This window comes from Staurois parvus, unplaced genomic scaffold (assembly GCF_062004578.1).
Source record: "Staurois parvus isolate SC_StPar_1 unplaced genomic scaffold, SC_StPar_1.0 ptg000394l, whole genome shotgun sequence".
Taxonomy (NCBI): Eukaryota; Metazoa; Chordata; class Amphibia; order Anura; family Ranidae; genus Staurois; species Staurois parvus.
Genome location: NW_028318190.1, coordinates 4,685,858 through 4,709,867, shown reverse-complemented (window position 1 = coordinate 4,709,867; position 24,010 = coordinate 4,685,858). Strand labels below are relative to the sequence as shown.

The 24,010-nt window shown below is 42.5% G+C and overlaps 1 pseudogene; it reads right to left on the bottom strand.

Annotated features, from left to right (window-relative positions):
* Nucleotides 1-11,408: 11,408 nt before the first annotated feature.
* LOC149455427 (U2 spliceosomal RNA) lies at nt 11,409-11,524 on the bottom strand (annotated as a pseudogene).
* Nucleotides 11,525-24,010: the final 12,486 nt, after the last annotated feature.

Genomic DNA, 24,010 nt, shown 5'->3' with positions numbered 1-24,010 from the left:
GGAATCTTCTGTGTCCATAGAGGCCCTGTCTTAGGTGGAGGCATTGCCAATGTATCAAATCCACTCTTCCACTTAATGAAGGTTCTGGTTTTCTTATTAACCTTTAGGTTTAGCGCAATATCCTGTTTGGGGAGGGTCATTTCTCATAACCCCCTTCAAAAGAAAGCTACGCAATGCAGTTTAAAATGCTACATTATCAAACATTTTAGGCCTAAGAAGGTTCATAAGGAACATTCAGCGTTGTGCCTTGTTCTTGACATAAAAGGAGAATGTGCTCAATTAACAGTGGCTAAATGGTTAGAACTTCCGTCTGGCAGTAGTAGGGTCGTTGGTTCAAATCCCAGCCACGGCACCACCTGCCTGGAGTTTGCATGTTCTCCCTGTGCCAACATGGGTTTCCTTCGGGTACTCCAGTTTCCTCCCACACTCCAAAGACATGCTGGTAGGTTAATTGGATCCTGTCTAAATTGTCCATATTATGTGTATGTATGAAAGTGAGTTAGGGACCTTAGATTGTACACCCCTTGAGGGTTAGGGACTGATATGAATGTACAATATATATGTATAAAGTGTTGCGTAAATGGGTGGTGCTATATAAGTACCTGAAATAAATAAATAATTAAAAATTTGTGTTCTCATTTTACCTACAGTCATGGCCGAAATTGTTGGCACCCTTGATATTTTTCCTGAAAATCAAGTATTTCACACAAAAAAGGTATTGCATTAACACATGTTTTGCTATACACATGTTTATTCCCTTTGTATGTATTGGAACAAATATAAAACAGAGGCAGAAAAGCAAATATGACATAATGTCACACAAAACCCCAAAAATGGGCTGGACAAAAGTATTGGCACCCTTAACTTAATATTTGGTTGCACACCCTTTGGAAAACATAACTGAAATCAGTCGCTTCCTATAACCATCAATAAGCTTCTGACACCTCTCACCCGGAATTTTGGACCACTCTTCCTTTGCAAACAGCTCCAGGTCTCTCTTATTGGAAGGACACCTTTTCCCAACAGCAATTTTAAGATCTCTCCACAGGTGTTCAATGGGATTTAGATCTGGGCTCATTGCTGGCCACTTCAGAACTCTCCAGCGCTTCTTTGCCATCCATTTCTGAGTGCTTTTTGACGTATGTTTGGGGTCATTGTCCTGCTGGAAGACCCAGGATCTTGGACGCAAACCCAGCTTTCTGACACTGGGCCCTACAGTGCGACCCAAAATCCTTTGGTAATCCTCAGATTTCATGATGCCTTGCACACAGTCAAGGCACCCAGTGCCAGAGGCAGCAAAACAACCCCAAAACATCATTGAACCTCCACCATATTTTACCGTAGGTACTGTGTTTTGTTCTTTGTAGGCCTCATTCCGTTTTCGGTAAACAGTAGAATGATGTGCTTTACCGAAAAGCTCTATCTTGGTCTCATCTGTCCACAAGACGTTTTCCCAGAAGGCTTTTGGCTTACTCAAGTACATTTTGGCAAACTGTAGTCTTGCTTTTTTATGTCTCTGTGTCAGCAGTGGGGTCCTCCTGGGTCTCCTGCCATAGCGTTTCATTTCATTTAAATGTCGACGGATAGTTCGCGCTGACACTGATGCTCCCTGAGCCTGCAGGACAGCTTGAATGTCTTTGGAACATGTTTGGGGCTGCTTATCCACCATCCGGACTATTCTGCGTTGCAATCTTTCATCAATTTTCCTCATCCGTCCACGACCAGGGAGATTAGCTACAGTGCCATGGGTTGCAAACTTCTTGATAATGTTGCGCACTGTGGACAAAGGCAAATCTAGTTCTCTGGAGATGGACTTGTAACCTTGAGATTGTTGATATTTTGCCACAATTTTGGTTCTCAGGTCCTCAGACAGTTCTCGTCTCCTCTTTCTGTTGTCCATGCTTAGTGTGGCACAGACAGACACACAATGCAAAGGTTAAGTGAACGTCTCTCCTTTTTATCTGCTTTCAGGTGTGATTTCTATATTGCCCACACCTGTTACTTGCCCCAGGTGAGTTTACAGGAGCATCACATGCTTGTAACATTCTTATTTATCCGCAGTTGTGAAAGGGTGCCAATACTTTTGTCCAGCCCATTTTTGGAGGTTTGTGTGACATTATGTCGAATTTGCTTTCTTTCCTCCCTTTTTTTGTTTTGTCCCAATACACACAAAGGGAATAAACATGTGTATAGCAAAACATGTGTTAATGCAATACGTTTCGTGAGAAATACATGATTTCCTGGAGAAATATCAAGGGTGCCAACAATTTCGGCCATGACTGTATGTGTGAGGCAGTACTGAAAAATGGCCACCAGATGGCAGCCTAGGACAACTCCCCTGGAAATGACAGGAGAACTTTGACCCATGCTTAGGTGTTGTATTTGACACTCCCATTGATGTGAAGTGCACACTATTTCTCACTTTGCTATCATCTTTTTAACACATACAAGTGTATCTGTTATATGTAGCAGGTGCAGTCCACAGCAAACATGTCTCCCCAGCTTGCCTGCATTGATTGCAACTATTTTTCTTACACTGCTCTAATATTTAAACTATGGAATACCTGCACAATAAAAAGATTCTTTCAGTTTATTAAGTGATCATTAATATTCTAAGCTATGTTACGTCAGAGTGAAATTTATCAACATGCGGAACAATTTCTGAGATAGCCCACTTATGTTACATGTAAGGAGCATTCCCAATGGCCATCACAGTAACATATAGAAAATATTATCAGGGTTCCCTGAGACTAAAAAATAATTTCAAGGGTTCCTCCATGCTTAAAAGGTTGAAAAACACAGAAAAATGGTAACTCCTTCCATATAGAGAATAACTGGAACAAAAAAAAAAATTTGATTATTGTGTAATAACTCTCCCAATAAACATCTATTTGAATGCCAAAAAAAACAACTAAAAATACAGAGCAAACTACTGAATATACATATCAAACATTTGCCCTCCAGAGGATTTATCCCCCTTCCTGACCAGGACATCTTTTGTGATACGGCACTGCGTTATTTTAACTGACAATTGCGCGGTCACGCAACGCTGCACCCAAATAAAATTTATGTCCTTTGTTTCCCACAAAGAGAGCTTTCTTTCGGTGGTATTTGATTGTCTGTGCAGTTTTTATGTTTTGCTCTATAAATAAAAAAAGACAGACAATTTTGTGGAAAAAAACAATATTTTGGACTTTTTGCTATTAAACATGTCCAGTAAAAAAAATTTTAAAATCAAATTTCAGAATAAATAGGCCAAAATGTATTCTGCAACATGTCCCCCAAAATCCCAATACGTGTAAATTAATTGGTTTACGTGAAAGTTATAACGTTTACAAATGGCGGTATATAAACTGACATAGTGTCACTGACATCCCCAGTGACACAATACAGTGATCAGTGCTAATAAAAAGCACTGACACTGTACTAATGGCACTCGGCAGGAAGGGGTTAACATGTGGGGCGATCAAAGGGTTAACTGTGTGCTGTGTACTGTTTCACTATGGGGGCTGTGTGTGTGCTTCACTGTGTGCTATGCAGAGCCATACAAAGCAGTGTACAGGAGCCAACAGAGGAGAGATCTGTATTGTTTACATACAGGTCTTTCCCCCTTCAGAGATACTCAGTGATCACCAAGTGCTTGTGAGTAATTACCATCCGGGACCCGGTGACTGACAGCCGATGCCACGAATGGTGGCGCGGGTAGGGCGCGCACACGCCCCCTACCCGCAACTGCAAAATCATGTATATACGCGTGATTTTGCGCACCCATGCTGCCCTGTAGCAGTATTTATGCTATAGGGAATAGCAGAACAGGTTAATTGCATACCATTGGATGTTATACATTCATACTGTATATACTGTAGATATATATACTGTATATACAGTTGTGCTCAAAAGTTTGCATACTTTGGCAGAAATCATCAAATTTTTGCATTAATATTGGAAATATGACTGATCATGCCAAAAAACTGTCTTTTATTCAAAGTGGTTCTAAAGGCTCAAGGTTTTTTACATAAAGGTAAATGCATGAAGGTAAAAAGCCTTCTGTGTGCAGCATCCCCTCCAGCCCCCCTAATACTCACCTAAGCCCCCACACGATCCAGCAATGTGCATTGAAGTCTTGGCTATCAATCTACTTCCTCTTCTCATTGGCTGAGACAGAAGCAGGAGCTATTGGCTCACACTGCTGTCAATCACAGCCAGTGAGCCAATGAGAAGAGAGAGAGAGTGGGGCCGAGCCGTGGCTCCGTGTGTGAATGGACACACGGAGCAGCAGGTGCCCCCATAGCAGGGACACCCGACAGGAGGGAGGCGCCAGGAGAGCCCGAGAAGAGGATGATCCGGGCTGCTCTGTGCAAAACCACTGCACACAGCAGGTAGGTATAGACATGTTTGTTATTTTTTCTTTAAAAAAAATAAACCTTTAGAATCACTTTAGGGATAGTGATCATATGAAGCCATTTCTTATCAAATAGTTGATTGGCTCCCTCTTTATTATTATTATTATTAATTATTATACAGGATTTATATAGCGCCAACACATTGCTCAGCGCTGTACATTATGGTGGGAGACAATACAGTCACAATACAATTCAATACAAGAGGGATTCGAGGGCCCTGCTCCTTGGAGCTTACAATCTAGGAGGGAGGGGATAGTGGTACAAAAATCATAATGATAACAGAAATCACAAGGTGACACACACACAGGTTAACATGGCAACAAAAATTAATTTTCCACATCTGTGGCTTTTTAATTACAATTAGTGTCTGTGTAGAAATAGTCATTGAGTTTGTTAGCTCTTATGTGGGTGCACTGAGCAGGCTACATACTCAACTATGGGAAGCAGAAAAAAACTGTCAAAAGACCTGCTTAACACGGATCTTTATAAAGGTAAAAAATGGCATAAAAAGACATCCAAAGCTTAAAATATGCAAGTCAAAACTGTTTAATCACTTATTAAGAAGTGGAATTTGGGGATTTCTTAATACCAAGCCAAGGTCAGGTAGACCAAGCCATTGCAGACACAACTGCCAGAATAATTGTTCAGGATACAAAGAAAAACCCATAGGTAACCTCAAGAGATATACAGGCTACTCTGGAAAGCACAATGTGGTTGTTTCAAGGAGCACAATACGAGGATACTTGAGCAAAAATGAGCTGCATGGTCGAGTTGCCAAAAAGAAGCCTTTAATGCTCCAATGCCACAAAAAAGCCCAGTGAGGCGTGCCAATATGTTGTTTGGCATATTGTAACCAGACTTTTTTGTGGAATTGGTAAAGGCTTCTTAATGACAGCTCAATCATGCAGCTCATTTGTGTTCGTATATCATCATATTGTGTTCTTTGGTATGATCAGTCATATTTTCAATATCAATGCCAAAATGTCATGATCTCTGCCAGGATATACAAATTTTTGAGCACAACTGTGTGTGTGTGTATATATATATATATATATATATATATATATATTGCTGTGAGAAGGTATTTGTCCCCTTCCTGATTTTTTTTTTTTTTATATCGGTCACACTTTGTATATTGGTCACACTTAATTGATTCAGATCATCAAACATATCGTAATATTTCACAACGGTAAAGTAAACACAAAATGCAGTTTTTCGATGATTACTTTATTTATTAAGGGGAAAAAAATTTTAAACCTGCCTGGCCCTATGTGAAAAAGTGAATGCCCCCTAAACCTAATAACTGCTTGTGCCACTCTTGGTAGCAACAATTGTAATCAAGCATTTTGTTTTAATTGTTCTAATTCAGCCACAACACAGGTCATGCCAAAGCATCTCAATCGGATTTAAGTCTGGACTTTGGCTAGGCCACTCCAATACTTTAATTTGGGGATTTTTTTAGCCACTCAGACGTGGACTTGCTGGTGTTTGAGACCATTGTCCTGCTGCATAACTCAAGCGCGCTTGAGCTTGAGGTCACAAAGATGGCCGGACATTCTCCTAGGATTTTCTGGTAGAGTGCAGAATTCATGGATCCATCAGTTATGACATCCAGGTTCTGAAGCTGCAAAGCAGCCCCAGACCATCACACTACCACCACCATGTCTGACTGTTGGTATGGTGTTCATATTTTGAAATGCTGTCCTAGTTTTATGCCAGATGTAATGTGACGCACACCTTCCAAAAACTTTAACTTTTATCTCCTCAGTCCACAGAATATTTGCCAACAAGTCTTGGGGATAATCAAGATTTTTTTGGCAAGACAAGCCTTTGTGTTCTTTATGGTCAGCAGTGACTTTCGCCTTGGAACTCTACAATGGATGCCATTTTTGCCCAGTCTCTTTCTTATTGTTGAATCATGAACACTGACCTTAACTGAGGCAAGTGAGACCTGCAGTTCTTTAGATGTTGTTCTGGGTTCTTTTATGACTTCCTAGATGAGTTGTCGTTGTTCTCTTAGAGTCATTTTGGTATGCTGGCCACTCCTGGGAAAGTTCACCATTGTTCTAGGTTTTCTCCATTTGTGGATAATGGCTCTCACCGTGGCTTACTGGAGTCCCAAAGCCTTATCAATGGCTTTGTAACACTTTCCAGACTGACTGTCACGTACCTGATGGGAAACTGAAATGACGAGGTTGGCCTCACTTGTGTCACTAGCCCTGATCCCACTGGAGTTGGAACAGAGGGAGTCTAGGACCCAGGGGAACAAGAGCGCCAGTAGTTGTTGTTTGCAGCTCTTGCAGATGAGTCTGGAAGACTGATGATCTTCTGATTCAGGCACAGTAGTAACAAGCAGAGCAGGTCTTGTAGATTGCCAGGTGTGCACCAGAGCAAGGCAGGTAGTGAGCGTAAGAGACAGGAGCAGTGTCATAGGAATAGCCAGGGTCATCAACAGTCGGGCAGCACGGTACAGAATCAGAAGGAAAGCCAAGATCAGGAGCAGAGCCGAAGTCAGGAACCAGTATCAATCAGGAGAGCAATCAGAGTCAGGTGAGGAACAAGCCGGGTCAGCAACAAAGGAATCACACAGGAACAAGCAGGACATGGGGGAGCTGAAGACCATTCAGCATCTAACATGGGCAGAGACACTCTTTAAATAGGCTGTCTGGCGCCAATCTTCGCCGTGCGTGTGCGTGTGGGTGTGCACAACCGACAACTCTTCTCCGGGAGTTCCTATGCACATGCGTATTTCTAATCGTGATTCGTCTTGCTGGAAATCCCTTACACTTATACATATCAATTACTTTATCGCGGCATGATGTGCTACTTTTTTAGATCTTTTTGCATGCTTCACTTTGTCAGACAGCTTCTATTTAAGTGATTTCTTGATTCAACAGGTTTGGTAGTAATCAGGCCTGGGTGTGGCAAGTGAAATTTAACTCAGCTTTCCAAAAAATGTAGTTAATCACAGTTCATTAGAAATTTAGCGGGGGGTGGGGGGTAATTACTGTTTCCAGCAGGGCCAGGCAGGTTTTGAGAGCTTTTTTTCCCTTAATAAATGAAAACATTATTTAAAAACTGCATTTTGTATTTACTTGGGTTATCTTTGCGTAACATTAAAATTTGTTTGATGACCTGAATAATTTAAGTGTGACAAATATGCATTAAAATCAGGAAGGTGAATACTTTTTTCACAGCACTGTAAACATATAGATAGATATACAGTATATAGATATATATTGAGTTATACATCTGATGTAAATGCATGAATACGTACAAAATACATGCCAACAATGCTACAACATATGGATCTACATCCACTGTCCACATAAATATAGAATATAGAATATAGAGGTAGCCTAATGGTTTTGGTTAGGCCTACCTCTACACAAAATGTCCTCAGCCATTGGCTATTCTCACAAAGTAGTTGATAACTATGAAGCTGGTTTGGTTTGCTTTGACTGTGACAGTCATACATTAAAAAAATGCGTGATTATTAAGTCTCACACATAATCATAGACTACCTTCCTTGAGCATCCAAAATTTGTTTTAAGACAAACTTCACCTTTCAAACAATGTTACACCAGTATTTAGGGTGCAACATGGTGCAAATCAGATCTCCCCACCCCCCATACTGTGGGCCATCAGACTGTAGCTTGCTTTTGCCTTTAAAACTGACACATTATGCCAGGTTAAAAAATTTAACAGGTGCCGCAAAGCGTGCAATAGCTGGGGCCTAGAAGACTACCTCTGTCTCGTTTGCTGTGAAGAGCAACCTGACCACCCTGATGATAAATGAAAAGTTATATAGCATCGTATATGACTCCCATGCCAAATTTTTGAAAAAGTTGAACTTCTTGGTGGTCATACCCACTCTGTATCCAACCAGCCTGGGTAACCCTTAGCCACTGAGGCCAACACCCAAGCCTGCAGGAACTACCCTCCCCATTCCCTTCCTGCCCCCTAATTCCTATTACCCTCCCCCTTCCTCCCCAATCCCACCTTTTTTTTTTTCCTCCCTAGGACCATCTTGTCGGTTCACACCCTCATTTTCTTCTCTATTTTTATTCTTCCTGGTATGTCCCTGGGCCTTCAGCCTCAGATATCATTTGGAGACCGACGGCTCCCTCCATGTGGTCGCTCATTAGCAACATATACTGTTAGAATAATTGCTGTGCCCAACCTATGCCTAATTGTGTTCCCCCTGTGTGGGTGATCTACTGTAATTCCTTTCGAACTGCAACAATAAAAATGATTGTACCAGAAAAAATTTAACAGGTGATTGCAGGCAAAATACTGCTTGCCAAGATAAATTGTCATAAAAGAAACTCATTTTTAAATCATTACATTTTTGTATAGAGGAAGGCCCGTCCTCTGGCAGGGGGGTGCGGGGCCACTGCTCCATTTAAGATCGGCACTGGTTGGATGTAAAGTATTTTTGCACATTCATAGTAACCTTGGTCATCAGTATATATGCCAGAGCATCCTGTGCCTATCTAGGACATGCATAATGCATTGTGTTTCTTTGCTCATATACAAATGACTTCCCAAGCACCTGTTAATTTTACACCCCTATGTGCTTCTATAAGTTTGGACAATTGCTCAAGATCTGCACCTGTGACTTTTGTTATACATGCTTTGTTCTGCAGATTGGAACATTTACCCTATAGATACACTCCACTTTGGTCCTAGTTCTCTTGTTTTGTCACAATGGAAAGCCTTTATTCCCCTCTGCCTTATACTCTTCATTGTATGCACCACCTGGGTTGGTTATTAAGATGGAAGGTTGGAAAGAGAAATTATTTTTTCTAGGGGGATTGAATAAATTGACAAAATGTGTAGTACATTAGAGCATGGATGTCCACATGAAATAAAAAGGCAAGTTCGGCCAAAGTGTGTGGATAGATTTAGATGGAGTAGAATATTGTCTGAAATGTTTCATTTTTGGAATGATTTTCTAATGGTTAGTGGGGTCAAATCAAAATTCATTTTTCAGTCTTAGTGACAAGAAAATTTGAAGAAGGATAGAAAATGTTTCCCAAATTAAAGAAATTGTAGCTGTAAATGTGTTTTCCGTTCTGGAAAAATTGTACATATTATAATGAAACCTGTTTCATCACCCGGGATTCCATTCTACGAGCAAAAAACAAATTCTAAGCACCTTGAACTAAGCTGGTTGACTTGATGGCAATAAAAATGTTCTGACAAATGACCTTTTAAGATTCCCTCATGAATGTTCGAACTAAAAGTAAAACTAAAAGCCGGCCATAGATGGATCAAGACTCAGCTGGTTCAGCAGGGACCTGCCGAGATTCAGTATGTCTATGGGCAGGCTGCTTGTACTGAAGTCGATCCATCGATCGACTTGGGTACAACCAACCTTTTTGATTTTTTACATGTGATTACTGCCGGCAGATATAGCCGCTAGAAGACAATCATTGTTTTCTGCCGGCTGGTAAGGCTCCCTGAATACCCAAACAGTTACTGCACATGATAGGATGTAGTCACTACTCAAGTGCCAATTTCTCACCCAGCTACTTTGAGTTTTCATTCAAAGTTTGTAAAGGCAGGTGGTGCAAACTTGACCACCCATGGCTTAAATTTCGGCCAATTCAGCAGGAATTGGAAACATTTCAAGCTGTATATGGCCAGTTTAAGACTAGCCATGAACATTAGAGTCTGGTCATATATACAAGTAAAGACTATGAATTTCATAATGTCTTCCAATCAAGTTTTGACTATAAATTGGGATTCTCAAATGATACAGCTGGATCAGGCAGCGTTTCATATCTCTCAGTACCTTTACATTGCATATGTGAATAGATTGCCAGACATCCACCAGCAACATTTCTGTGGGGGAGATTTACTAAAACTAGTGCACTAAGAATCTGGTGCATGGTAGCCAATCAGCTTCTAACTTCAGCTTGTTGTGTTGTATAATTCTCTTTGGCAATACAACCTGGAAGCGGATTGGTTTCTATGCAGAGTTGCATTCGATTTTTTACTCTCCAGCTGTAGTAAATAACACCCTGTGTATACTACAGCTCAAGTAATCCTGGGCTGATGCTGATAATTGGTTTTATTGTAGCCTCTGGCAACACTGTTACTGTGTACACAGGTGCTGCCAAACGCAAACTTGTGTAAGAGAAAGCGGTGAGCTACAAATGCTGTCCAGCAAATTTTTTTTTTTTTTTTTTTTAAGTCCGCAAACGTGCAACTATAAACGAAAAACCCGTAAGTGTATCACAAAAAAAGTGCAAGTGCAAAACACCACACGAAAAAGTGCACTTAGGGGTGTGCTGTGTCCTACCCCTAAAGGCACGAAGGGCCTGACGGGGACAAGGTTCCCAATTGGTCCTCCTGGCCAAAAGGCCTGGTGGACCACCGTTCCTTGTGTCCAGCCGAAGCCAGACACACAGTACTTGGTCAGGGGGCTCTCCCGAAGAAAAGCCCCCTAGGGATCAGGGGAGGAAGGAACCAAAAGGCCACACATCCTCCCCCTAGACTTCAGGGTAGGCCTGAGGACCCACACCCTCCATCTGTGAAAACACACACATAAGCGAAAGAAAAAGTGACAAACGTGGGAGGTGTAAATAAATTAAATAAATAGAAAATTAAAAAGTGGTACCGTGCCAAATAGTGCACAGACCAGGCCCTGAGGCCCGTAGCAAAAATTGCCCTGAACTTAGCCAAAAGGCCTGGTCCTTAGGGCGCTGTGCAAAAAGAATGTAAAAACAGTGACCATGTGCCATGTTCACACAGTGGGGTCCCACACCCAGGTGTTACTAGTGGCACCCCTGAGAGCGTCTACTCAGGGGGCACCGAGTTTGCGGACTTTCTGCCTCCTCAGCCCCTGGCCAGACCAAGGTAGATCCGTCCAAATCAGGAGGTACTGGGTCTTTCCAGTCTTCTCGGAGGAATTACTCCCAGGGCCCCAGAATGACTCATGGCGCTCCCCAGTTTCTGTCCCTCCAGTACTAGCCTTCCGGACCCCCATCATACCAGTGAGGGTACTATACAACAGCCATCCCCGCAAAGCTAGAATGGCCGGGAGCACCCCCACTGGACACTGATAAGAACAGATACTACACTTGATCTTAGCCAAAAGGCCGAGAAGCTATCCAGCAAATACTGCATCTGTGCTAAAAACACGAGATTATATACTTAAACTGGAGAGTGCAAAATCTGGTGCAACTCTGCATAGAAACCAATCAGCTTCCAGGTTTTATCGCCAAAGCTTAATTGAACAAGCTGAACTTAGAATCTAATTGGCTACTATGCATAGCTGCACCAGATTCAGAGTGCACCAGTTTTAGTAGATCTACCCCACTGTGTCCACTCAGTTTACCTTGATCTGAATTCTCATTATTAGAGAACTAGAATGTCAGGACACAGAATCCAGAGGGCACTTTACAGAATTACTGGTAGCGTACTTTCTAAAGCCTGCGCTATGTAGATAAAAACCTCTGCTTCATTTACCACCAGTTTCTAGTAGTCAAGGCAGGTTTGAATATGGTTGATGGATATGCAATATATTTTCACTGGCCATTTCATATGTGTATATCTGTTCAGTTGTATCGTACTCTAGGTGATGCTCTGCTCAGCTCTCTGGGCACCATCCCTGATACCCGTGAATCTTTTCCATAGAAATTCTTGGTGAGTTTTTTTTTTTTACACGGTAGGTCACCATGTCATTTTTCAACACTTCCCAATTGTTCGGCTAGGGACCAGCATGCAGAATTTGATAACACAATTGCGATCCAATTTATACATGCATACTAGAGACATCCCTGCCGGGAGAACACAGTGGTTATTGCTAGCGGCTATAGTCTCTGGCAATGGTAGCTTGAAAGATTTGACAGGCTGGTTGTACCCAGGTCTTACAACAATCGAATTGGGTGCAGTCAGCCTGCTCATAGTTGGTTCAAATCTCAGATGGTCCCTGTTGAACCAACCGAGATCTATGGCTGACGATAAAGGTCAGGTCTCCTGAACAGGGCTGTGGATAAGGGGGTACCACCAGTCCTCCTGCACGGGGCCCAGGCCAGCAGGGGGGCCCAGGCAGCTGGGTGAATCAGATGTAGGCAGGGAGGGTGATAGGCATTGGCGGGGGGGTGCAGTTACCGGAACCAATCCCATCTATGGCTCTCTCTGCAGCAATTGAAATCTGGCTTCTTCTACTCTCCCTCTTGCTGGCTTTCAGCTGCTGCAGTGGGAGCCATACAGGGAATCAGTTCCAGTAATTGCCCCCCTGGTGCACCTATCATCCTCCCTGTGCATCATACATTTCCCCCTGCTGCCCAGGCCCCCCTGCAGTGCTGCTGGCTTCCCTCCTCTCCTTCCCACCAGCAGCTGCAAGCACACAATAGGATCCATCAGGATGAAGAGTGGGGGAAGGGTCCAGGAAATATGTCACATTTATCAGCCCCTTCCTTTCCTGAATGAACACAATGAGTGATCGGTACCAATCACTCAATGTGTTCATTCTTAACTGAAGCCTAGTAAACTGTGTTTGTTTGGGGGGGCGGGGCTGTCAGGTTTGCTGTATGGGGCCCTGTGGTTTCTATCAGCAGCCTTGCTCCTGAGGCCTGAGAAAAAACTAAGTTTGTATGGCTAGCTTTAGCCCTTGGCCATTTGGTCATTTTATACATCATGCTGTTGTATGTGAGAGGCAACAGGGAGTCTGCAGTGTGTGTGTCTAGGGTTTGCTCTTCTGTAGTACAAGCAGTGGTTCCTATACCTCCAATAAAAGGGACTGAGATGGCCAATATAGTACGTTTTATCTATACCCAGTTTCAGCCTAGCTGCACTAATTTGAGCCTGGTGTTGATGGCCCTTGTGTGCTCTTCATGTCCTCATCTACACTAATCGCATACCCATATTTATTAGATAGAGTTTGCTCTTTAGATCATTTTCAAATGCCAAAACATTTGTTCTTCACCCAACGGGGAGTAAACTGAGAGTCACAACACCTCCCAAAGAACAAACCAAGTGATAAGGTCAATGGTTTTCTGCAGAGGTAATCTGTTGCAGTTGTTCCAAACCCATGCACTGCACATTACAAACAGCAGGTATCGGACAAAAGGTATCTAAACGACCAACTGCAGCCAAAAGTGGCTTTATTTTTGTTTTGGATAGAGTGAGGATGGCATTCTTACAGCTGTCTGGGTTTCCATTTGGGATGTTTCTCCTCTCTTCTTGTCTATTTGGCAAATACAGAACAAGATCAAGGGGAAGACTGATAGCATTCTAAAGCTTCCCGCTCCATCGAAATATGAAATAAGATTTGATCAGAGTTAGGCTTTGGGAATATATAGGTATCTTAAAAACCAAAGACTTAGGTACAAGCTGTCCCTGCAACAGTTACACGGTCTGTAGTATGTATGTCCAAAGAGATAAAAGATCAGATGGCTGATGAATCTGGTCAGCTAATGCTCCATCTGTGCTTACTGCTATTAGTCATCCAAACATGGAAACTATACCCAAGTAATCCTGGCCAAGGTGTATGAACATATGGGGCACAGGCTCATATAGCTTCTGCTCACTTCTTGAGGCTTTGCAGCCTGATTATGGACTATTTTAGGGAGCCTATGTGCTCACCAAAACTCTGATGGTGAAGGAGTGCAAACATCGAGCCATCACATTTTATTTTTTTATTTCTCCTGCTACATTTACAGCCAGATCATAAGCAATCTATAGACACTTTAAGGCAGAGTATCCAAACATCCAAAATGTTTTGTTTACTTATTTCATCTGCACACAATAAAAGTTTGCTTTGATTGGCTAATTGAAGTGAATAGTCACCCTATTTATTGGGTAAAGATTTGCATCTCCTATAGTAAAAGCCTCAATGCATCAGTTTTGCTAAACCACTATGTATGAGGTAAGAGGTAATTTATTTTATTTATTTATTTATTTATTTTATTTATTTAATTTATTTCACCTCCCACGTTTTGTCACTTTTTCTTTACTTATGTGTGTGTTTTCCTCACAAGATGGAGGGCGTGGGTCCTCGGGCCTGCCCTGAAGTCTAGGGGGAGGATGTGTGGCCTTTTGGTTCCTTCCTCCCCTGTTCCTAGGGGGTTTTCTCTTCGGGAGAGCCCCCTGACCAAGTACTGGGAGTCTGGCTTTGGCTGGACACAAGGAACGGTGGTCCACCAGGCCTTTGGGCCAGGAGGACCAAATGGGAACCTTGTCCCTGTCAGGAGCTTCGTGCCCCGGGGGATCAGGGTAGTGGTCCATCCCCTTCGGGGGAAGGACAAAGCACACCCCTAAGTGCACTTTTTCGTGTGGTGTTTTGCACTTGCACTTTTTTTGTGAACACTTACGGGTTTTTCGTTATAGTTGCACGTTTGCGGACTTTAAAAAAAAAAAAAAGAAAAAAAAAACTATGTATGAGGTAAGAATAGATACAGGAGCATAAATATAGAGAGATTAGAAAAGCTACGGGGAGGTCACTACAAAATGGAAATGTTGGCAGATTCACTATTCTCTTTTCTCTACTGACACATTCATTCACTCCTGTCATTTGATGGAACATCTGATATAACTGGCCATAGGTGGCCTGAAGTTGTCCAATTTCTGCTGAATTCTGCCAATCGATGGCCCTGCAAGGACCACCTAACTCATCAAAAGTCAACTAAAAATATTCTGAGCCGGCTGAGAAATTATCGGCTAAATGGTAACTGCATTCTATCAGATGCAGTCACAATTCAACGGTGCCGTCGTATTTGGGCGGTTGCAGGTGCCGCAGCCAAACAAATACAATAACCAGCAGTGAGGATTCCTCCATCCACACTGTTAGCGTGGATTAGGAAATTGACTGATTTTCAGTTATTCATCCCATGGGTGAACAAGAGAAAATTGAGCTGTGTATGACCACTATGGCATAATGTTAGGTAAGTCAATGTCAAGAATATCCCCTTACGTATTTTAATGATTCAATCCTCTTGACCAGCTGGAGATCTTTGATATGTTGTTGGGGTTTCCCTGAGCTATGGCTGGTTGACCCAGCCTTTCTCAACCAATGTGCCTTGAAGCTTCTTCAGGGGTGCCTTGGCAAAATGTCTAAAAATTGCCCAAAACTTGTATACAAACCAGCGGGTGGAACAAACCTGCCTTTTAGTTACACAAAGCCACAGGTATTCATTGTGCACCATTACCACCTTCTAGCCATCCTGACAACCAATGACATAATCAGTTAATAAAGAGGATGTCAGCTTCCTGCACAGAATCCTAGTTTGACCCTCCCCCGCCCCTCTTCATCAGTGTTGGGGTCACATTAGCTCAGTGATGGAGAAAAACTGACGGAGAAGAGAAACATTGGAATACTAGTCAGTACCAGTGTGCAAAAGTGTATTAGCTTTGGAAGAATAAATCACCTCTAATGTTGGGTGTCCTACATGTGTGGATGTAGCTGCGTTATATAAAAGTATTAGAATAGTTTTTCACATTTTAGAATAGGGTGCCTCAAGACTGTCCAGAGTTTTTAGATGCCTCGGGACTCTCCATATATTTTATGGTTGCCTTGACTGAAAAAAGGTTGAGAAACACTGGGTTGACCTTCCATTTGATGGTACCTTCAAAATTATTTGGCAGTACCAGCAACATGACATATAGGATCTTGTTTGTAAGAAGTGAATTCAACCCAATGACCACCAGTGTAAGGGGCATTCATCTCATATACCACCAGTGTAAGGGGAATTCCAGGGGCGGACTGACAACTCATGGGGCCCCTGGACAATAGGGGATAGGGTGTCCTTGCCCAAACTCAAAAAAAGCCTATGAAAAAGATACCAGGGGCATCTCATGGGGCCCCCTACTGACCCCGGGCCCTCGGGCAGTGCCCGAGTTTCCAAATGGTCAGTCCGCCCCTGGGGCATTCATCTCATTGACCACCAGTGTAAGGAGCAGTCATCACATTGATCACCAGCGTAATGGGCATTCTTCCTACTGACCACTAGTGTAAGGGACATTCATCACACTGACCACCAGTGTAAGGGACATTCATCACACTGACCACTAGTGTAAGGGACATTCATCACACTGACCACCAGTGTAAGGGGCATTCATCACACTGTCCACCAGTGTAAGGGGCATTCATCACACTGACCACCAGTGTAAGGGGCAGTCACCACACTGACCACCAGTGTAAGAGACATTCATCACACTGACCACCAGTGTAAGGGGCATTCATCACACTGACCACCAGTGTAAGGGACATTCATCACACTGACCACCAGTGTAAGGGGCATTCATCACACTGTCCACCAGTGTAAGGGGCATTCATCACACTGACCACCAGTGTAAGAGACATTCATCACATTGACCACCAGTGTAAGGGGCATTCATCACACTGTCCACCAGTGTAAGTGGCATTCATCACACAGTCCGCCAGTGTAAGTGGCATTCATCACACTGACCACCAGTGTAAGGGGCAGTCACCGCACTGACCACCAGTGTAAGAGACATTCATCACACTGACCACCAGTGTAAGGGGCATTCATCACACTAACCGCCAGTGTAAGGGGCATTCATCACACTGACCACCAGTGTAAGGGGCAGTCACCACACTGACCACCAGTGTAAGAGGAATTCATCACACTGACCAACAGTGTAAGGGGCATTCATCACTCTGACCACCAGTGTAAGGGGCACTCATCACTCTGACCACCAGTGTAAGGGGCATTCATCACACTGACCACCAGTGTAAGGGGCATTCATCACTCTGACCACCAGTGTAAGGGGCACTCATCACTCTGACCACCAGTGTAAGGGGCATTCATCACACTGACCACCAGTGTAAGGGGCATTCATCACTCTGACCACCAGTGTAAGGGGCATTCATCACTCTGACCACCAGTGTAAGGGGCATTCATCACTCTGACCACCAGTGTAAGGGGCATTCATCACTCTGACCACCAGTGTAAGGGGCATTCATCACTCTGACCACCAGTGTAAGGGGCATTCATCACACTGACCACCAGTGTAAGGAGCACTCATCACACTGACCACCAGTGTAAGGGGCATTCATCACACTGACCACCAGTGTAAGGAGCACTCATCACACTGACCACCAGTGTAAGGGGCATTCATCACACTGACCACCAGTGTAAGGGGCAGTCACCACACTGACCACCAGTGTAAGAGACATTCATCACACTGACCACCAGTGTAAGGGGCATTCATCACACTGACCACCAGTGTAAGGAGCACTCATCACACTGACCACCAGTGTAAGGGGCATTCATCACACTGACCACCAGTGTAAGGGGCATTCATCACTCTGTTATTGTTAGCAAGGGTTCCCTGAAACCCAATAATTATTTCAAGGGTTCCTCTAGGGTAAAAAAAAAAAAAAATGAGAAATGTTGCTTTTGACTATAGCCAACTATACATTGTCAAATTTCCCATCAGGAAAAAACATACAGTAAGTTGTCTGCCTGACACTAAAATCTTGGGATGCAAAGACCTCCTACAACTGTACGCTTTGCTCTGGCCAACATGTACCCTTTGCTCTGGCCAACATCTAGACCCATTGAAGCAGCTTTTCCCTGTTCTGTAGCCACTTGGAAATGATCACAAACCAACATGTTGGCATGTTGTGAGACTGTTCTGTTCAGTTCTCATTGGCCATCATTGCTGAAGATATCAGTCAGTAGGACCTTTAAACTAATGTATATTTTTGCTCAACCTGGATAAAAATGTGTCTTCTGTAGCTAGAAACAACAGCTTTCATGTGTGATTTAAATGTAAGTTGCTTGCATCATTGATTGTAATACAATGGTCAGACAAAATCTTGTCAAATTGAGCCAGAGAGTGTACTTAGCAGTTACCAGATGGTGTGAAAATGAAAAGACTGTGGTCTGGGAAACTGTGTGACATACATAGCCAAAAGATCAGTGTCCTTAGTAATCCCTGCATGCAAAGGAATGAATATATTATTATAATTATTATACAGTGTTTATATAGAGCCAAAAAGTTTGCTCAGCGCTGTACAATATAGTGGGAGACAGTACATGAGACAATACAGTAACAATACAATACACGAGGAGTTCGAGGGCCCTGCACCTTGGAGCTTACAATCTAGGAGGGAGGGGATAGTGGTACAGGAGGAAGTGGCTGTGGGGGATGGAGTGGTAGGAGGAGTGGAGGAGATCGGCTGTTAGGTGAGGGCAGGGTAGGCTTCCCTAAAGAGATGGGTTTTCAGGGTGCGCCTAAAGGTGAGAAGGGTAGGTGACAGTCTGATGGATTGGGGTAGTGAGTTCCAGAGGATGGGGGAAGACCTGGAGAAGTCCTGGAGTCAGGCACATATATATATATACACACACACACAGTATATCCATATATCCGTATAATCAGTATATAGTCTGATTATACCGATGTGAATGTACAATATATATGGAAAGCACTGCGTAAATTGAGCACGCTATATAAGTACCGATAATAAATAAATAATAAAGGAAGGAAAAAGACATTTAATCTCTGAACACAGAAAGGTTTCTTCACAGTAAGAGCTGTGAAAATGTGGAATAGACTCCCTCAAGAGTTGGTTCTGGCCAGCTCAGTGGATTGCTTCAAAAAAGGCCTGGATCCTTTCCTAGATACACAGAATATAACTGGATACTAACATTTAGTAAGTAAAGCAAGTAAAGTTGATCCAGGGAATATCCGATTGCCTCTCAGGGGATCAGGAAGGAATTTTTTGCTCCCTGCAGGAGCAAATTGGATCATTCTTTGCTGGGGGTTTTTTGCCTTCCTCTGGATCAACTGTGGCTATAGGATTATTATTCTAATACAGGATATATATAGCGCTTTACAATATAACAGGAGACAATACAGCAACAATACAGTTCAATACAAGAGGGTGCATAGGGCCTTGCTCTTTGGAGTTTACAATCTAAATCTTTTTTTTTTTTTTTAATGGTTAAACTGGATGGATTTTTGTCTTTTTTTCAGCCAGACTATGTAACTATGTATATATAAAAATAAATATTGCTGATGAAAAATACTGTGGCAGGAATTTAATTTGAGATCTATAACATACATAAAGGTCAATGTAGTTAGTAAATACATACAGAAAAAAAATATTATGTTATATCTATAACATGAAGGTCAATGTAGTTACTAAATATATACAGAAAAAAAATATTGTTATATGTATAACACAAAGGTCTATGTAATTAGTAAATATATATAGAAAAAAACAATTCTATATCTATCTATCTATCTATCTATCTATCTAGCTAGCTAGCTAGCTAGCTATCTATATATAGGAAATAGTTTGAAATCTACAGTATATCCTAGACGTCAATGTACTTAGAAATCATTGGATCCATGAGAATGTATCCATATGAATATATATAACATACTGTAGTTGGAAATAGTTTCTATAATAAATGAATATATGAAAAGACTGGTTGGAAATAGTTTGAGATCTGTACTATAAAGATGAATGTCATTAGTACTGGATCTGTATGTATGTATATATATATATATATATATATATATATATATATATATATATAAAACAATTGTCTATATGAAAAGACTGGTTGGTAATTGAGATTTATACTACAAAAGATGAATGTCATTAGTAATAGTTGGATCCTTCTGAATATACTGTGTATGTATAAATAGATAAGCAATGTCTATATGAAAAGAGTGTGGTGGGAAATCGTTTGAGATGTATAAAGCAAAGATCAATAAGTGTGAAGATGGAGCTGCTGAGGGTGGCTCAGCTGTACAAATAACATATAGGAAACATCTGCATGGGATGTCCAGCTAATGATGGCAGTTTTTTTCTCTCTCTCATAGACTTATCTGGAAAGGATGTCTTTAATGCATTGTAGTGAGCCGTGTATGTGGATGCAATGCACATGTGTGCAGATGGGATGACATAGCCGGAGCCCAGGCATGGGGGTTGTGTCTAGGAAATGAGGGAGTGAATGGATGCAAATGGAGACAGATGAGGGGAGAGGGGAGGAGGGAGGCCAGCAGTCAGACAGGCTGGCGCCAGGAGACACCTGCGGCTCCCGAAACAATGACAATGCCAGGTGAAGAATTCCTAAAACATCCCCCTACCTCCTCTACTAATCACAGCTGATTACAGCTGCACAGACCCCCCTCCTCTCCGGCTTTCTCTTTCCTCCCCACCTCACAAAAGAGCAGGGAATCCTATTATCTTAAAGGGAAAAAATGCCCGCTAATAGGATCACAGCCCGGACTGTACAGGGGCTCTGGATTGGGGGTCTGCCCTGTACCCCATCTATCAATATTGATGTTCTCACCCTTCCCAATGTGTACCCCAATGTCAGTATGGGGGTGTGCAGGCATAGATATAGACAGACACATAGATATAGAATACATAGATAGATAGATAGATATAGATAGATAGATAGATAGATAGATAGATGGACGGACGGACGGACGGACGGACGGACGGACGGACGAACGGACGGACGGACGGACTGATAAGACTGATAGATACCGTAGATAGATAGATAGATAGATCTTCTCCAGGGCTTCCCCCATCCTCTGGAACTCCCTACCCCAATCCATCAGACTATCACCTACTCTCCTCACCTTTAGGCGCACCCTGAAAACCTATCTCTTCAGGGAAGCCTACCCCGCCCTCAGCTAATTACTGAACTTCAACCCCCACAGTTTCCTCCTGTACCACTATTCCCTCCCTCCTAGATTGTAAGCTCCAAGGAGCAGGGCCCTCGAGCCCCTAGTGTATTGAATTGTATTGTTACTGTACTGTAGATAGATAGATAGATAGATAGATAGATAGATAGATAGATAGATAGATACGATAGATAGATAGATAGATAGATAGATAGATAGATAGATAGATAGATAGATAGATAGATAAGAGATAGATAGATAGATAGATAGATAGATAGATAGATAGATAGATAGATAGATAGATATGAGATAGATACTGTAGATAGATAGATAGATAGATAGATAGATAGATAGATAGATAGATAGATAGATAGATACTGTAGATAGATAGATAGATAGATAGATAGATAGATAGATAGATAGATAGATAGATAGATAGATAGATAGATATGAGATAGATACTGTAGATAGATAGATAGATAGATAGATAGATAGATAGATAGATAGATAAGAGATAGATAGATAGATAGATAGATAGATAGATAGATAGATACGATAGATAGATAGATAGATAGATAGATAGATAGATAGATAGATAGATAGATAGATAGATAGATAAGAGATAGATAGATGAGAGATAGATAGATAGATAGATAGATAGATATGAGATAGATACTGTAGATAGATAGATAGATAGATAGATAGATAGATAGATAGATAGATGGATAGATAGATAGATAGATAGATAGATAGATATGAGATAGATAGATAGATAGATAAGAGATAGATAGATAGATAGATAGATAGATAGATACGAGATAGATAGATAGATAGATAGATAGATAGATAGATAGACTGACAGATAGATAATTGGAATAGACAGAATTATAGAGTCAGAATGAAATATGAATGTTAACATTTGCCAATTTATAACAAATGAAACTCAAGGCAATGAGGCCAAGTGAGGTGACCCTCTCAGGTGGCAGTCACGGGGCAGGGCAGCACTGAGTCCAGTGAGTTCATACTGGATACTGCACCCAAAGTGCATGTGCAGCTCAATGAACTTTCAGCCCCCAGGCTGCACAGTGTGATTGGTTGTTATGGCGCAAGCAGGTTCCTGCAACATAACAACCAATGACATTGTGCAGCCCAGCCACCTGCACCATAAGAAACAATCACTCAGTGTAGCCCCGATGCCTGCACTATAACAACCAAACACAATGTGCAGCCCAGCTACCTGCACCATAGCAGCCAATCACACTGTGCAGCCTGGCCGCCTGCACCATGACAACCAATCGCGATGTGCAGCCCAACTACCGCACCATAGCAGCCAATCACACTGTGCAGCCTGGCCGCCTGCACCATAACAACCAATCGCGATGTGCAGCCCAGCTATCTGCACCATAGCAGCCAACCACACTGTGCAGCCTGGCCACCTGCACCATAACAACCAATCACAATGTGCAGCCCAACTACCAGCACCATAGCAGCCAATCACACTGTGCAGCCTGGCCGCCTGCACCATAACAACCAATGACCCTGTGCAGCCAAAACAACCAATGATGGGGGATGTGTGGGTGGCTAAAAATGGCCAACTCAGTGGTCATCCGTTCCCACAAGTCCATGACAATACCCATATGTGTTCTTTCTTCCCCAAATCACACAGCAGTATCTAGCATACAAACCAAGGTTTACACAAATTAGGAGCTCATGGAAGACACTAAACACTAGTATGTGTTTATGTGACTGCTGTGTTTCTAAATCCATGCCGCACTTCAGTGGAGGGTGTTATGCATTTTATTGTCCACTTTTTCTGGATTTATCTGCTGAAAATTCTTTAAGTTAAATATTCTGAGTAGAAACATGTGGGAAACATGCACAAATAAATAGAATAATCCTTAGAAATGCCTGGAATGTTATGGGAGTCCGGAATAATACAGATCGCCAGATTCCTGACGCTACTGTATCTGCTGCCTACTTACATGGGAGTGATGGTGATATACTAAGCGGCTGATTGACTAAAGGCCCCAACACACCATTGATTGGATGGCCTGCTACAAAACATTGTTCTTTACTAGATCACCCCAAGATCTATAGGTTGTCCATCACAAATAGTGCAGCTTGGGTTATCTTTAATATTTTCTGAGCTTCCACACCAGTCCAGCATGGACTAGAAATGTCTAATGAGTACTATACAGGGCTTTTATCAGCAGGAACGTGGGGGAACGCAGTTCCGGCACCCCCAGAACTAAATGTATGTAATGGAAGGGGTGCTGGATTGTGCTGGAGGGTCTATTGATGCTGGCTACTGGGGTCAAACTATTATTGCTGGAGGGGATCTATTTTTGCATGTGGTCTGTTGTTGCTGGGAGGGCTTACGTTGCTGTGGGGTCAATTGTTGATGAAAGGGATCTAATGTCAAGGGAGGGGTCTGTTGCTGCTGAGAGATATATATAGGGAATCTGGGAGATATATATAGGGAATCTATTTTTGCATGGTGTTCTTCTGTGTTGGCAGGGAGCTTATGTTGCTGGGGGGGGGGTCAACTGCTGAAAGAGATCTACTGTTGAGGGAAGGGTCTCTGTTGCTGTCTGCTGGAGTCTATAGATGCTGGCTGCTGGGAGATCTGTTGGTGCTGCTGGGGGTCTGTTGTGGCTGGGGTGGTAATTTGCTGCAGTTGTCCATTGTTGCTGGGGGGGGGGAGTTCTATTGTTGGCTGTGTGGGATCTATTTGACTGCTTTTCTTGTTATAAGAAACTAATTCCATACACATTACTTGCTGTGGGGGTCAACTGCTAAGAAGGATCTAATGTTGAGGGAGGGGATTATGTTGCTGCCAGCTAAAGAGTCTATTGATGCTGGCTGCTGGGAGATCTGTTGTTGCTGCTGGGGGTCTATTGTGACTTGGATGATAATTTGCTGCAGTTGTCCATTGTTGCTGGGGGGGGAGTTCTATTGTTGGCCGTGGGGATCTATTT